Source organism: Cryptotermes secundus, unplaced genomic scaffold (assembly GCF_002891405.2).
Source record: "Cryptotermes secundus unplaced genomic scaffold, Csec_1.0 scaffold901, whole genome shotgun sequence".
In the NCBI taxonomy this organism is placed as follows: domain Eukaryota; kingdom Metazoa; phylum Arthropoda; class Insecta; order Blattodea; family Kalotermitidae; genus Cryptotermes; species Cryptotermes secundus.
In genome coordinates, this window is record NW_019729906.1 from 48037 (window position 1) to 62403 (window position 14367).

Below are 14367 nucleotides of genomic sequence, written 5' to 3' on the forward strand. Positions count from 1 at the left end.
AGCTAAAATTATAGTTCGGTGTAATTTGTTACGTTTCTACAGATGGCGCATACTTCTGAGGAAGTTTGTTTCTAACAATTTCCCGTTGAAATTTCAATGGCTATTGTAGAAGTTACATAAACCCATTCATGAAGGACACCGCATGGCTTGGCTATACATTTTGTTCACTCCTGATGCTGAGAGTTCTACAAAACAAAAACAACCAAGTCTTTTTTTTTTATCCTTCACACAGATGAAAGATACACCTCCGGAAATAAATGATCACACTTGAAGCACATTGTTTCCAGTTGTGATGAAAATATTCTTTCAGACAGGCTACCACCCATTTCCTTCAGTCTAGCGTCGCAGTCGAGTGGACAGCATTCCTGCCTGGTATCCGGGAGGGCGCGAGATTAAATCTTGACCCGGCTATTCTGAGATCTTTCGTGGTTTTCCTCAGCTCCCCAAGCAAATTCCGGGAGAGGCGCTTAAAATAGGCCATGACTGCATCCTAGGAGCCAGGATAGCGCAGTCGGTATAGCGACTGGCTATGGGCTGGACGACCGAGGGGTCGGATTTCGAGTCCCGGTAGGGTCAAGAGTTTTCTCTTCTCCACAGCGTCCAGACCGGCTCTGAGGTCCACCCAGCCTCCTAGCCAAAGGGTACAGAGAGCTGTTTCCCTGGGGGTAAAGCGACAGGGGTGTGAAGCTGAATACTCATCTCGAACTAGTGCCAAGGTCAAGGTAATTTGGATCTATAGATCCTCTCCTCCATACGCCTGCATGGCGTAGTGCTTAATTAGTTAAGCGCAGGGACAACGTCACTTATCTCTTTCCTTATAAATCCTTAAGAAGTCATTATTCACTAATCATCCTTATCATTCTGCGCTGTGATTATAGTCTTAGCAATATTATATTTAAGCATCCTGTTGCACTCCATACGGAGTTTATATCATTTATCATAGTCTTAGCAGTTGAAACCCTTGTTAAATAATTAATTCCTTCCGAATCCTAATATGCAGATCGCTCATGGTTATCTTACCATCTCTTTCAACGCAATAGGAGCTCTGAAGATTAAACAGACGATAGCCTAAGCATTAATCAGTCTACTCGAAGTGCACATTTTCTCACGGACTTGCTTATGAAGAGACAGGTTTCCGTAAGCCGTTACGGCAAGCTGGGCACCTGCTGCGCTGTTGAGGGGAAGCTTGGCCTAAACGCTTACGGAGCCCTGTACGTGTGTTTCCTGGCGGCAGTGGTTCTGGCGTTCCGGTTGTGCACCACAGCAGCTGTTGCTCTGGGGAGCAGCAATTAAATTCCGACTGGCAAGTGGATTGGTGTTCAAATTTTAAATTCGTCCCCTCCTATAACTGTCTTCAACACTAAAGTCATTATAATGTAGGCTTGTAGACACCGCAGCCGCGAAGCGAACTTATGCGTTGGAGAGGAGCGTCCATTCAGAGTCCGCGACCATAATAAAGCCCACTGTATTGCGGTCGTTGTGTTGGTTCCTATGTTTTGCCCAGGTCGCCAGTAGCTTGAGTTGCATTACTTTTTGAACAAGAATGTGCAGTTATATTTTAGTTGAGGCCGAATGGGAGCGTAGAACATCGGCAGAGAAATTTTGTAGTTTGGAAACTATTGAACATAATGCATTTTTTAGGATTTGAGGTTCACACAGCTCTTATGAAGAGTTTCATCTATTGGGATACAACTGACTTGCTACCTACTTCTCACTGGTTTCTTGCTTGGCTTATTCTTGTAGTCTGAAGATGGAGGCGACATGTTCCTTCGAAATATCTATCGACTTTCAATTGGCTACATGGCGTTATGTGGCTTCGTAACGCATTTTGTATACAAAAGAAACACATGCAAATGTCATTGATAATTAATTCGAACACCATATTTTTATCTACGTTTGGTATTCTGAAGATTTTAAAATAAGCGTTGAATCAAATCTGGAGTGAATCCCATTAAATCCCAATTTTTTTCCCTTTGGCGCTACAGCCCCAATTTGGGCCTGGGCCTACCTCCAAGAAGCTCTCCGTTTCACTTCGGTTTACTAGATCTTAGGGTGATCAGCTCGTCGCAACGCCTCTGCCTGTACATAAACACACAAAAACACACACACACACATATACACACAAAAACTAAACATCCATGCCTTCATTGGGATTCTAACCCACGATCTCGGCTTCCGAGCGAGCGAAGACAGTGAATGCCTTAGACCGCTCGGCTACCGTGACCGGCAAACCCCAATTTTAGATACAGTAAATTAACTTAGAAAATACGTTATAGACCACGAAAGTTGCATATCTATGAAAATGTCGGTTTTATGTTCTTTTACTTTAAGGTACTACCATGGAAAGCCGGTCACAGGAGCCGCGCGGCCTAAGGCATGAACTTTCTTCGCTCGCCCGGACGCTGGGATCGTCGGTTCGAATCCCACTCAAGGAATGGATGTTTGGTGTGTGTGTATGCGTTTATTCTGTTTGTGTTGTCCTGTGTTTAGGTAGCAGCCTTGCGACGAGCTGATCACTAGTCCAAGGAGTCCTACCGTCTGTGAAAAATGATTACGGAACTGGGCCCTGAATGGGCTGGAAGAGCCATTGAATTAAAAGAAACTACCATGAAAGTTGCCTGAAGAGAGAGAGTACATCCATGGTAACTCTAAACATAGAAGATAAGCCGTCTAAGACTCAAAACGTGTATGCCCTACCTCACGAATACAACGTCACGCTATACGAGCTGACTCGGTCTGGCCTAAAGATCGGATACCAATCTCTAACCTTTCCACGTGCTGACTACGGTTCAGAGAAACTTAAGTAATTCTGCAAGCCTATTAAGTACAGAGATAAAGCGAGGACCTGTTCTGTGCAGCCGTTTCTTCTTGAAGAACAACTTTAAGAAGTAAGGTGGGCAATAGACACAAAGTTAAGGTTGCCATCTCTACAAGATTTCAGAGAGCAGTGATATGTAAACGACACCGAAGTTCATGAATAAAAGCGGATGTCAGAAGTGGAATAGATGCAGCAGAGGTGGCAGCAGGCAGTCCAGGAAATTGACTCATTTTAATATCAAAGATAACCTCACAATGAGAACGCATCTTACTACTTTACCTCTGTAGTGTTAAAATTGTCCCTGTGCTTAACTAGTTTATCACCACGAAGGCGTGTGGTGGGAGTGGATGTATAGATCCATATTTTCGTGGCCTCGGCACTAGCTGGAGGTGAGTGGTGAGCTTCACGCCCCGGCGTCTTAACCCCAGGTGAAAGAGAGAGGAGGTTGGGTGGATCCCAGAGCCAGTGTCGACGACGTAGAGAAGAGAAAATTTTTTACCCTAACGGGACTCGAACTCCGATCCCTCGGTCGTCAAGCCCGTAGCCAGTCGCTATACCGACTACGGTATCCCACGCTATACCGGCTCCCGCCTTTATAGTATTTCAATTTTAATTGCAAAATATCTCTTATCAGATGAAGATATGTGCGAAAGGATAACATTAATACAGCTCGAATAGAGAGAACTTGGGTGTGAAGATGTGATCTGGATTCAACCAGCTCAGGAGAAGTTCCAATGAAGGGCTTCATGAATATGACGATAATGGCCGCGCCATAGCTCAAGCTGTTAGTCGCTTGCTTCCCATTGCGACGGGGCGGGTTCGATCCCAGGTTTGGTCAAGTGGGATTTGTGGTGGACAAAGTGGCGCTGGGGCGGGTTTTCTCCGAGTACTTCGGTTTCCCCTGCCGATCTTCATTCCACAAAATTCTCCATCATCATAATCACCCGGGGGCAGGCTACAATAGGCCAATCAGTGGCCGCCGTGCCGAGTGGACCCAGTTGGACTTCACCCCTCTCCCACTAAGCGAATTAAAAAAAAATTAAATATGACGATAACCCTTTGGGTTCCATAATTTACNTGGGACACCGGAAATCCTGACTGAGGCACTTTTCCTCAGTTCCTGGAGGTAAATGGAGGTACAGCGCCTGGATGAAGCCACGACCGCTTACTTCTAAATATTTGTAAACCAAGTCTTCATCAATCATCTTATCATTCAGTAGTCTAGACACTAAGTTCATCGTGAAATAACCAAGAAAATTGCCAAGTTGGATACTCGGTCACCTGTTCAAGAAATTCCGCTCCTAATATACAACCCAAAATGCCATTACCATTGTCACTTGACAATATCCCAAATCAGCTGAATCCAGTACATATTCTCACGTCCTGTTTGGCTGAGGCTCGTCTTAATATTATTCATACATCTGTGCCTAGGTTATTCAAGCTGTCTCCAACCATTTCTCATTTCTTCCATTTTTCTCAATGGCTCTTCCAGCCCATTCAGGGCCCAGGCCTCTTATTCAGCTTCGTAATCATTTTTCACGCCGGTCACGGTAGCCGAGCGGTCTAAGGCATGTACTGTCTTCGCTCGCTTGGAAACCGGGATCGTGGGTTCGAATCCCACTCAGGGCATGGATGTTTAGTTTGTCTATGTGCGTTGTTCTGTGTTTGTGTACAGGTAGAGGCCTTGCGACGAGCTGATCACTCGCCCAAGGAGTCCTACCGAATGTGTAAGATCTAGAAAAACCGAAGTGCACGGAGAAGTTCATGGAGGTAGGCCTAGGCCCACTGGGGCTATAGTGCCAAGGGAAAAAAAAATTTTTCACAGGCAGTATGACTCCTTGGACGAGTGGCCAGCCTGTCGCAAGGCCGCTACCTAAACACAGGACAACACAAACACAGAATAAACGCATACACACACCAAACATCCATCCCTGATTGGGATTCGAAACTATGATCCCAGCGTCCGAGAAAGCGAAAACCGTTCATGCCTTAGACAGCGCGGCTACTGTGACCGGTCTCATTTATCCCATGCAGTTAATTAATTAGTTGGGAAACTAGATAGCAACACTGGTTAATCAGGTACGGTACCACACGTCAGCCGTGACATATAATCTCCTTGGGCGCACACGTTTCGCGAAATTTTCTGTTAACTAGAGGATGTCTGGCCGGTCACGGTAGCCGAGCGGTCTAAGCCATGCACTGTCTTCGCTCGCTCGGAAGCCGAGATCGTGGGTTAGAATCCCACTCAGGACATGGATGTTTGTGTCCGTTTTTCTGTATTTGTCTACAGGTAGAGGCCTTGCGACGAGCTGATCACCCGCCCAAGGAGTCCTACCGATTGTGTAAGATCTAGAAAAACCGAAGTGAACGGAGTTCATGGAGGTAGGCCTAGGCCCACTGGGGCCGTAGTGTCAAGGGGGGGGAGGATGTCTGAGGATACTGCATGGAAATGAATTTGCATGCCAAAACTGAAAATATTGGAAAGGTGGAAGAAATCTCTAGTTTCTGCAATAAAGAGAGACAACACTCCCTGAATTTGAATTGCTGCAACAGCAGTAAGTATCTTGATCATCACTGTCGATACAAAACATATGGAAACTTGTATTCAGGAGTACAGGTGTCTTCCAAATGCTTATTTGTGTCATTTTATATACCCTGTTTGTCTTGATGTTAATGCGTTTCTGACACATATCTAATATTGCAAAGCAAGTCACACTGCACAGTCAGAAATTGTTTCTGTTGGCTACGTTTCTTTTCAATATTCACTATACACCTGTTGCAATATTCTGTTCGATAATCCGCTTTCGAGAACATCGATACATTTCGATCTGTCCATCCTGTAAATTAGAGACTGGGCCTATGTTGTTGGGCTGATGAGAACTGGGATTAAATTAATTGGCCAACTTTTAGTTAGGTCCTTCCATATCCAATTCGATCGAGGTCCATCATATAGTTGGTTGCATGAAGATGGAAGCGGTTTTCCTTATTTGAGTTCACTTAATGAACGATGTGTAAGAATTACATAATGAACTTGGACAGAATTCCGTTCTTGAAATGTAACTTTATAGAAATTCAACATTCACTGCAAGGTGAAGTTGCTAAAAACCGCCCTGACAATGGAGACAGCCAATTTCTCCGAAACGTTGGCAAACAATCGAACGTACGATGTTACAGCCCTAGGTTAGGAATAAAAACGTGATAATTATGTTTCATCGCGTGATTATCACATCTTCATAAAAGCAAGGAACGAAGACAAGAACAGTAAATAAGTTACTTACAGTAGAGTGCAAGTATCAGGGGGAAATGCTTCTAGTTTAACTTCAATTCTAACAAATGAATGACTGCACGGACGTCATGCACAGACGGATGTTATGACTTAGGACCACCACACTGTGACGCAAGCACTACCTCCAGATGTGGAGGAACAGATTTCTGTGTTGCATAACTAATGATTCGGTGGAAACTTGCCTCCATAAACTTTCCCATATTTTGATAATTTATAGGGAATGGAGGTTCGCGTGTTCATAACGAATAGTTACAAAATACCGTTATTAGTTTCGCCATGTCTGTCTCTCTATCTGTCTCTGTGTAACAACTCGATACTCGCTGGATGGATATTCGTGGATTTTTTATTGACGGAGTTTTACAATAATTTATACGCCAATCGAATGTTTTGTTAAAATCGGTAATGGGAATGCACATTTTATACGAAAACTTACAAGAGTTTCTGCCCGCGTCTCCAGTGTTAATATTTCGTGGAGTGAAAAATATTCGGAACCAAAATTACAGAGAAAGTAAGACATAACATATATCCAATACCCGTTTTCCATAAGCTGTGCGGTTTTCGAGATATACAAAAGGGATATTTATGCCAGTCGATTCTTGTCTCTGTCCGCCCTTCCAAAGCATCCATTTTACACTACTTACACGTAAAGCTATCCCTGTAGCAGGCCATGGAGGCCCATAGGCTTGTGAGACGTAGACGTTCCCACATTTTCTAGACATTCCGCTCACAGATGGCGGTGAGATCGTCAGCCTTACGCACCGGCCGCCCTTTACCCCCAAGAATATTCCTGGTAATCATTTCTGTTAATGGGTGAATCGACCTCAAGGCCATTTTTTTTATTGCTAGTGGGGTGGGACTAAGTCCCTTGCACTGAGGCCACTTCTGGCCTATTGTACCAGCCTCAGATGATAGGTGAGGGTGATTGTGGAGCAATTGGTGGAATGAAGATTGGCAGGGGAAACCGAAGTACTCGGAGAAAACCTGCCCCAGCGCCACTTTGTCCACCACAAATCCCACTTGACCAGACCCAGGATCGAACCCGGGCCGCCGCGGTGGGAAGCCAGCGACTAACCGCTTGAGCTATGGCGCGACCCACCCCAGGGCCATAGTGCGGCTGGAAGAATTAGCTCATTCGAAAACATCCAATGGCCTCATCGGGAATCGAACTCGCGACCTTCAGGCTTGTAACAGAGTATGCTACCGCGTGCCCCTTACGCTACTTAGAGAGAATTAAAAATCTAGAAATAATAATACAGCAGCACTGTGCTTACATATCCTAACTTATTTTCCATTCAGTGTTCTTTTAGAGTGTATTATATGTAGGAGTTTTACTAAAATTTGTCGATTCGTAATTCTGAATACATTATATTACAGTTAACGCCATTAAAATCTCCGTGAAGTCACGGTATCTAGTGTAATAATAAGATACATCAGCAGGACTGAACTAAAGGCACCGCAAATTTAAAATAAAGCCAGTAATCGTTTTCTAATAGGAAAGCCGAATTTGTACTTGTAACTGAACGCCAATGCCTCTTTCTCTGCATAATTATACAGCGTCACATGATATGCGAACATTATCATCAACAGCAAGTAGGAACTCTTTGGGAGCAGACAGTCATGGCCTATTTAAGATATCTTGGCATTTGCAGGAAGAGAATGAGAGTCAATCAGAAGGCCCTCATAGCCGTCAGACAGTAAAATGTGGTCACGAGTCCCGTGGGACTCGGAACAAAGAATTACTGTGCTGGCGAGGGCCAGTCAGTCAGGAAGAGAATGCGAGTCAGTCAGAAGGCTCTCATAGCCGTCAGACAGTAAAATGTGGTCACGAGTCCCGTAGGACTTGGAACAAAGAATTACTGTGCTGGCGAGGGCCAGTCAGTCAGGAAGAGAATGAGGAGAGACACGAAAACCTCAATCAGTACAGGAAATTCCCTGAGAGATATTTGTATCAAGCGCAGAAGACGAATGTAAGACCTGCTTATTGCCGCTTTGCAAACTAGTTCGATTAAAAATATTTTTCTGAACTGGTTCAGGATCGTGTCAAGCGACGACATTTGTGACAGCAGTGTTGTGCTACCATGGAGCCAGTTTCCTTCTTACGTAGTTTTATGACTCGTCCAAGAAACTTGGAAAACCATATAAAGGAACTATGGAGGCTCGCCGTTTTTAAGCACAGGGTCAATGTTGATTTGACTTGGAAATACTACTCGTATAGGCTGCTCGTAGGCAACGAAGACGGTTTTCTTACTGAGATACACACTAAGATGACCTTTCCCATGACGTGACACGGCAGTTTGAGGAATATGTGGGACGTGGGGACGAGTTAGCCCTCAAGAATACTGGGCGCAAAATAAACGCTTTCTTCCTGCGCTGGCCCTGTTAAACGCCAACATTTTACACGTTCATTGTTAAAACCATCTACTAAATGAGAGACATGCTTCTGTCTCTTTTGTATACCGTTTGCTTATGAGAAACTTGTGGCTATGTTCTCCTATTACTCCTTTCCTTTCTCCCGCCATATTTTCACCGTTAGTCGCTGCAAGGATTCAGCGGAGGTTTGGCCCGGCCTAGCCTAGCCTACTATTACATACGAAATCAGATCTAGCACGAGTATTCAGATATTTTTTGTTCAGAGAAACTTAGAAAATTATTAGAACTAGTTCATGTGCCATCATGCGTTAAATAAATATTTGTTCATTTTTTATCATGTATCTCTTTACGTCTTCGGTCAGTTACGGTATGATTTTACTTCTTAATAAACAAAAACTGCGTATCCATTGGCTTGGAGAGAGCAGAGTGTTTTTATGGCGAATTTCTTCTTTGTTTCTTTAAAATAACATTTCTGCGGTCCGGTTGAAGATTTCCTGAGTCCGCTGAAAATATGTTTCATAACTACGTGTATATGGAGCAGATAACTTTCTGAGAAACTGACATAAATCCACGATACAGGGTCTTATTTGAAAATGTGACAGTTACCAACCTCGTCAAGAAATTTTCGGTTTTTATGTTTTCTGACCAACACCGTCACCTTTAAGCATCTCACTTCTATGCCCAGAGAAAATATAATGGGCAGAAAATGCAGATCCGAATGTTTCATGTCCGAGGATACTGAAAGGGATTCGACGAAATTTGATACTGAGGTTGTAACTCTCTTGCTAAGTTGCTGCTGGCTTAATGGTAGATTTAATGAGTCAGTAAGGTCGAATGTTAGGCCGCGCCATAGCTCAAGCGGTTTGTCGCTGGATTACCACCGTGGCGGCCCGGGTTCGATCCCGGGTCTGGTCAAGTGGGATTTGTGGTGGACTAAGTGGCGCTGAGGCGGGTTTTATCCGAGTACTTCGCTTTCCCCTGCCACTCTTCATTCCACCAAATTCTCCATCATCATGATCACCTGGGGCAGGCTAAAATAGGCCAATCAGTGGCCGCCGTGCCGAGTGGACCCAGTTGGACTCCACCCCCCACAAAGCGAATTAAAAAAAGGGGTCGAATGTTTGTTAAGGGATTCGTAAGACTTGGCATATGACTAAATAACTAACTGTTATACTAATTTAATTTATTTCAAAGAATTAAGTTATACTGAACTGATTAAAACATTCCTTCAATTTGGATTGCTACAAGGTATCTGATCTAAAAATCGGATAAATTTAATTTTGATTCATATCGTTCTAATTTGGGCCCAATCCTTCTCTAATTGAACGTCCAATAAAATTCTATAAAGTTATTCAAGAATTGTTCAGTTTGCGACCAAAAAATAGGTACATTATATAGCATATATGAAATGTGTGTAAATATCTTTAATATTTGCGGGATGTATTTTAAACATGCTTCCATATCATAATATTTATTTTAACAAGGAGAAGCCCATTTGCTGACTCGAAGGTATCTGCAGTGTCACTAGTTTTGCAAAAAGAGATGTATTTGTATCTGCAGTAATGAAACATCCAAGGCCAATTTATTGGAGTAAAACTTCCCTCTCTTTTTTTTTATGAAACTTGCCAATATACAGCTACAAATTCTATTCGAACTATGTTGAACTGATGAGTGACGACCACTCACACTAGCGGACCCATAGATCTTTGTTCATGTTCACATACCGCACAATATCACACAGTGAACCACCAAATGGAATTAACATCCGCATGTCGCCAGAATAACAGAACAACATTTTCACTCGATCCCGCTTGGCAGTACAGAGCGCCCCCGCACAACATTATCTGTTACAGAGGCCTGGGAAATCGATGGATTTTTCAGAATGACCTAGGGGACCTTCGAGGAACACGGAATTGGTGAGGGTGGCAGGATTTTGTTCACTGGGGAGTCGGAACAGCTTAGTCAGTATAGCGATTAGGCTATGGGCTGGACGGTCAGGATGTGATTCCCAGTAGGTGGACATAGATTTTGTCTATTCCGCAATGTCCAGACCGGCTCTGGGGCCCATCCAGCCTAACCAATGGGTCCCGGGAGCTCTTTTTCTGGGAATAAAGCGACAGGGGCGTGAAGTTTATCATTTACCTACATCTATTGCCGAGGTCAAGAATGACGGAGCTATACCTCCACTCCCTCATATGTCTTCATGGCATAGTGCTAGGCACTTTACCTTATTTACTAGTGGCGACTAGCGATGGTGGGTTTGTGGACGAGGAACGCGAGGGGAGAAGGGAAAATTATGTTAGATGTATGCAATTTCACCCTTTGCTACTTCTTCTTGGAACTCGTGTATCGCATGTACAGGGACGATGTACCTGTTCTGTGAGGCCCGATAGGTGGAGATGTCGCCAGTGGCACTGAAGCAGATCATGCGGCAGTTCAACATACGAGAAGGGGTCGCAAACCTCAGTGGGTGACAGTAACTAGAAGTGAGTCATACTGGGTAACATCAAAAGAAAATTCTAAGACGGATCATCGCAACACGCTTGAACAACACATTCGTGGTGCTGACAAGAAAATGAGGCCGATCACAGTGGCTCTTCGCCCGCTCTAACACTGGGATCATGGGTTCGAATACCACTCCTATGTATGCATATTTTCTGTGTTTGTTACTCTGATTAGGTAGCTGCCTAGCGACGGGCTGATCACTCGTCCAAGGAGTCAGACCGACGGTCTATATGATTCATAATTTCAATATTAATCCCGAATGGGAACAGACGAGAGAACCGAATCTGTCAAGGTAGAAGAAGATAGGAAAATGAAGTACAAGTTCATTTTACTCTACTGAAAAGCGGCCTCTGTAGTCTAGGGGTAACGTTCCCACCTAATGACTCAGGGTACGACCTGCCGGAGGTCGTGGAATTTTTAAGGGCGGAAAAATTCAGGGAACAAGTCCTCCGGGAGGGACTTTAAGCCGTGTGTCCCGTGTCGTAGATTTACGGCACGTAAAAGAACCTCATGTCTCTAGGAGACCTCTGAGCTAAATTATGCAATAATTTCCCGCCAAAGTAGTTTCCAATGCCTCTGGTAGATGGGGGAAGCAAAAGGTACCGAGGGCCGACCTCGTTGGCTGAACGGGGCTGATGCACCGTTACCGGTAGGGTATGGCGACTGTAGAAATTAAAGGGGGACGCACAATGGACCAATAACTGGTCTAAGTGCATGGGGAAACCCACCCCCTCTAATAATACAATACAATACAATACTCTAGCGAAGCTTCCTCTATAAGAAAAGTGTTAGGCTGAAAACCCACTGACGCGACTAGTCGCGAGCGGCTAGCCGCTCTCTGTCGCGCGCGTCCGTTAGTTGTACATATTAGGCGTACGACAGCTCTGCCGCCTGTGTGCCGCGTTCCAAAACTTAACCGAGCGCGGCTCATAAAAGCAATACAAATAACGGCCGCGAGCGACAATAATCGACAAACCGCGCGCGGTTTGTCGCGTCAGTGGGTTTTCAGCCTTAGGGTTTTGATGGGAGCCGGGATAGGGTAGTCGGTATAGCGACTGGCTACGGGCTGGACGGCCGAGGGGTCAAGTTCGAGTCTTGGTAGGGTCAAGAGTTTCTTCTCCACGTCGTCCAGACCGGCTCTGGGGCCACCCAACCTCCTATCCAATGGGTCCCGGGGGTAAAGCAGCCGGGGTCTGAAGCTGACCACTCACCTCCAACTAGTGCCGAGTTCAAGAAAATGTGGATCTATACATCGCACCCCCATACGCCTTCATGGTGTAGTGCTTAAGCATAGGGGCAATTTTCAGCCTTAGAGTTTTGATGGGAGCCGGGATAGGGTAGTCGGTATAGCGACTGGCTACGGGCTGGACGGCCGAGGGGTCAAGTTCGAGTCTTGGTAGGGTCAAGAGTTTCTTCTCCACGTCGTCCAGACCGGCTCTGGGGCCACCCAACCTCCTATCCAATGGGTCCCGGGGGTAAAGCAGCCGGGGTCTGAAGCTGACCACTCACCTCCAACTAGTGCCGAGTTCAAGAAAATGTGGATCTATACATCGCACCCCCATACGCCTTCATGGTGTAGTGCTTAAGCATAGGGGCAATTTTCAGCCTTAGAGTTTTGATGGGAGCCGGGATAGGGTAGTCGGTATAGCGACTGGCTACGGGCTGGACGGCCGAGGGGTCAAGTTCGAGTCTTGGTAGGGTCAAGAGTTTCTTCTCCACGTCGTCCAGACCGGCTCTGGGGCCACCCAACCTCCTATCCAATGGGTCCCGGGGGTAAAGCAGCCGGGGTCTGAAGCTGACCACTCACCTCCAACTAGTGCCGAGTTCAAGAAAATGTGGATCTATACATCGCACCCCCATACGCCTTCATGGTGTAGTGCTTAAGCATAGGGGCAATTTTCAGCCTTAGAGTTTTGATGGGAGCCGGGATAGGGTAGTCGGTATAGCGACTGGCTACGGGCTGGACGGCCGAGGGGTCAAGTTCGAGTCTTGGTAGGGTCAAGAGTTTCTTCTCCACGTCGTCCAGACCGGCTCTGGGGCCACCCAACCTCCTATCCAATGGGTCCCGGGGGTAAAGCAGCCGGGGTCTGAAGCTGACCACTCACCTCCAACTAGTGCCGAGTTCAAGAAAATGTGGATCTATACATCGCACCCCCATACGCCTTCATGGTGTAGTGCTTAAGCATAGGGGCAATTTTCAGCCTTAGAGTTTTGATGGGAGCCGGGATAGGGTAGTCGGTATAGCGACTGGCTACGGGCTGGACGGCCGAGGGGTCAAGTTCGAGTCTTGGTAGGGTCAAGAGTTTCTTCTCCACGTCGTCCAGACCGGCTCTGGGGCCACCCAACCTCCTATCCAATGGGTCCCGGGGGTAAAGCAGCCGGGGTCTGAAGCTGACCACTCACCTCCAACTAGTGCCGAGTTCAAGAAAATGTGGATCTATACATCGCACCCCCATACGCCTTCATGGTGTAGTGCTTAAGCACAGGGGCAACTTCACCTCTTTTAGGTTTCGGATGACGTGCTGTCACGTATCTAGATACAGAAATGTCAATTTCGATTAAGATTCTTTGTAGAGTTCGTATAGAAGTGAGGGGATTATTCTGCGAGGTAAAGCATGGTGCAGCATTTTCACAGTTTTCCCAAATCCAGTTTTTACTCCACCTACTTAATCCTTTTCTTTTGAAAATGAGCTTTCAGAACCGGTTCGTTTTACGTTCAAATCCTGCTCTCAGATGGCAGCGTTAAGTCCTATTTACTTTTATGTGCTAGTATCATAGAACCACTTGTCACTGTGAGGCGGCTATAACAGTGCGTTTATCTGAAATTATCATTATATTATTACTCGTATATACAGTATGTACGTTCCTAAATGGCATGCTGAGTTAATGCTTTCCATTTCACTGGATTTATCTCTTACGAGACCGTATACATGGACAGAGAGGGACGGATGTAATTAATTATTGTCATTTGAGAGAGCGTAAATAATATAGTTTACTTGTCCATATTATCGCAAAGGCAATATTCTAGTAATACTCAACCTTTAGAATTGTGCAGCCATGCAAATGGATAAAAAATGTTAATTTGTACCTTCGGTTGGATCTTGGACTATTTAACGGAGTTGTTTCTAATGTAGAAGGCTACAAAGCGTTGAATGAGGTGAATAAATACTGTTGATACTATTCTGGAAAGAACTTATAACGCCCACTTTCTTCCATAGTTTGCAGTCTGTATTATGACGTATATATGATCTACAAATAATTCGGTTCTGAGATCAGCAAGATCCATAAATCGGTAATTAACTTCACAGTGTGCATCCTGTAGCGTGTTCCAAACGTATGTGGTTAGGTTAACCGTCGTCACAACAGAGTGATTTATAATCAGTCAGTA

The 14367-nt window shown here is 45.1% G+C and overlaps 1 protein-coding gene across 2 annotated transcripts in view; it reads left to right on the forward strand.

Moving 5' to 3' along the window:
- The window catches only part of LOC111865818, a 177195-nt gene that overhangs the window by 37465 nt on the left and 125363 nt on the right, over nt 1–14367 (forward strand). The window contains exon 1 of one of the 2 annotated variants that reach the window (XM_023854156.2): nt 4843–4897. The exons of the other annotated variant lie outside the window; for it this stretch is intronic. The gene's annotated coding sequence lies outside the window, so the exon portion shown is untranslated. Of the gene's footprint in view, nt 1–4842; nt 4898–14367 lie in introns of those variants that run through there. 2 annotated transcript variants of the gene reach the window in all.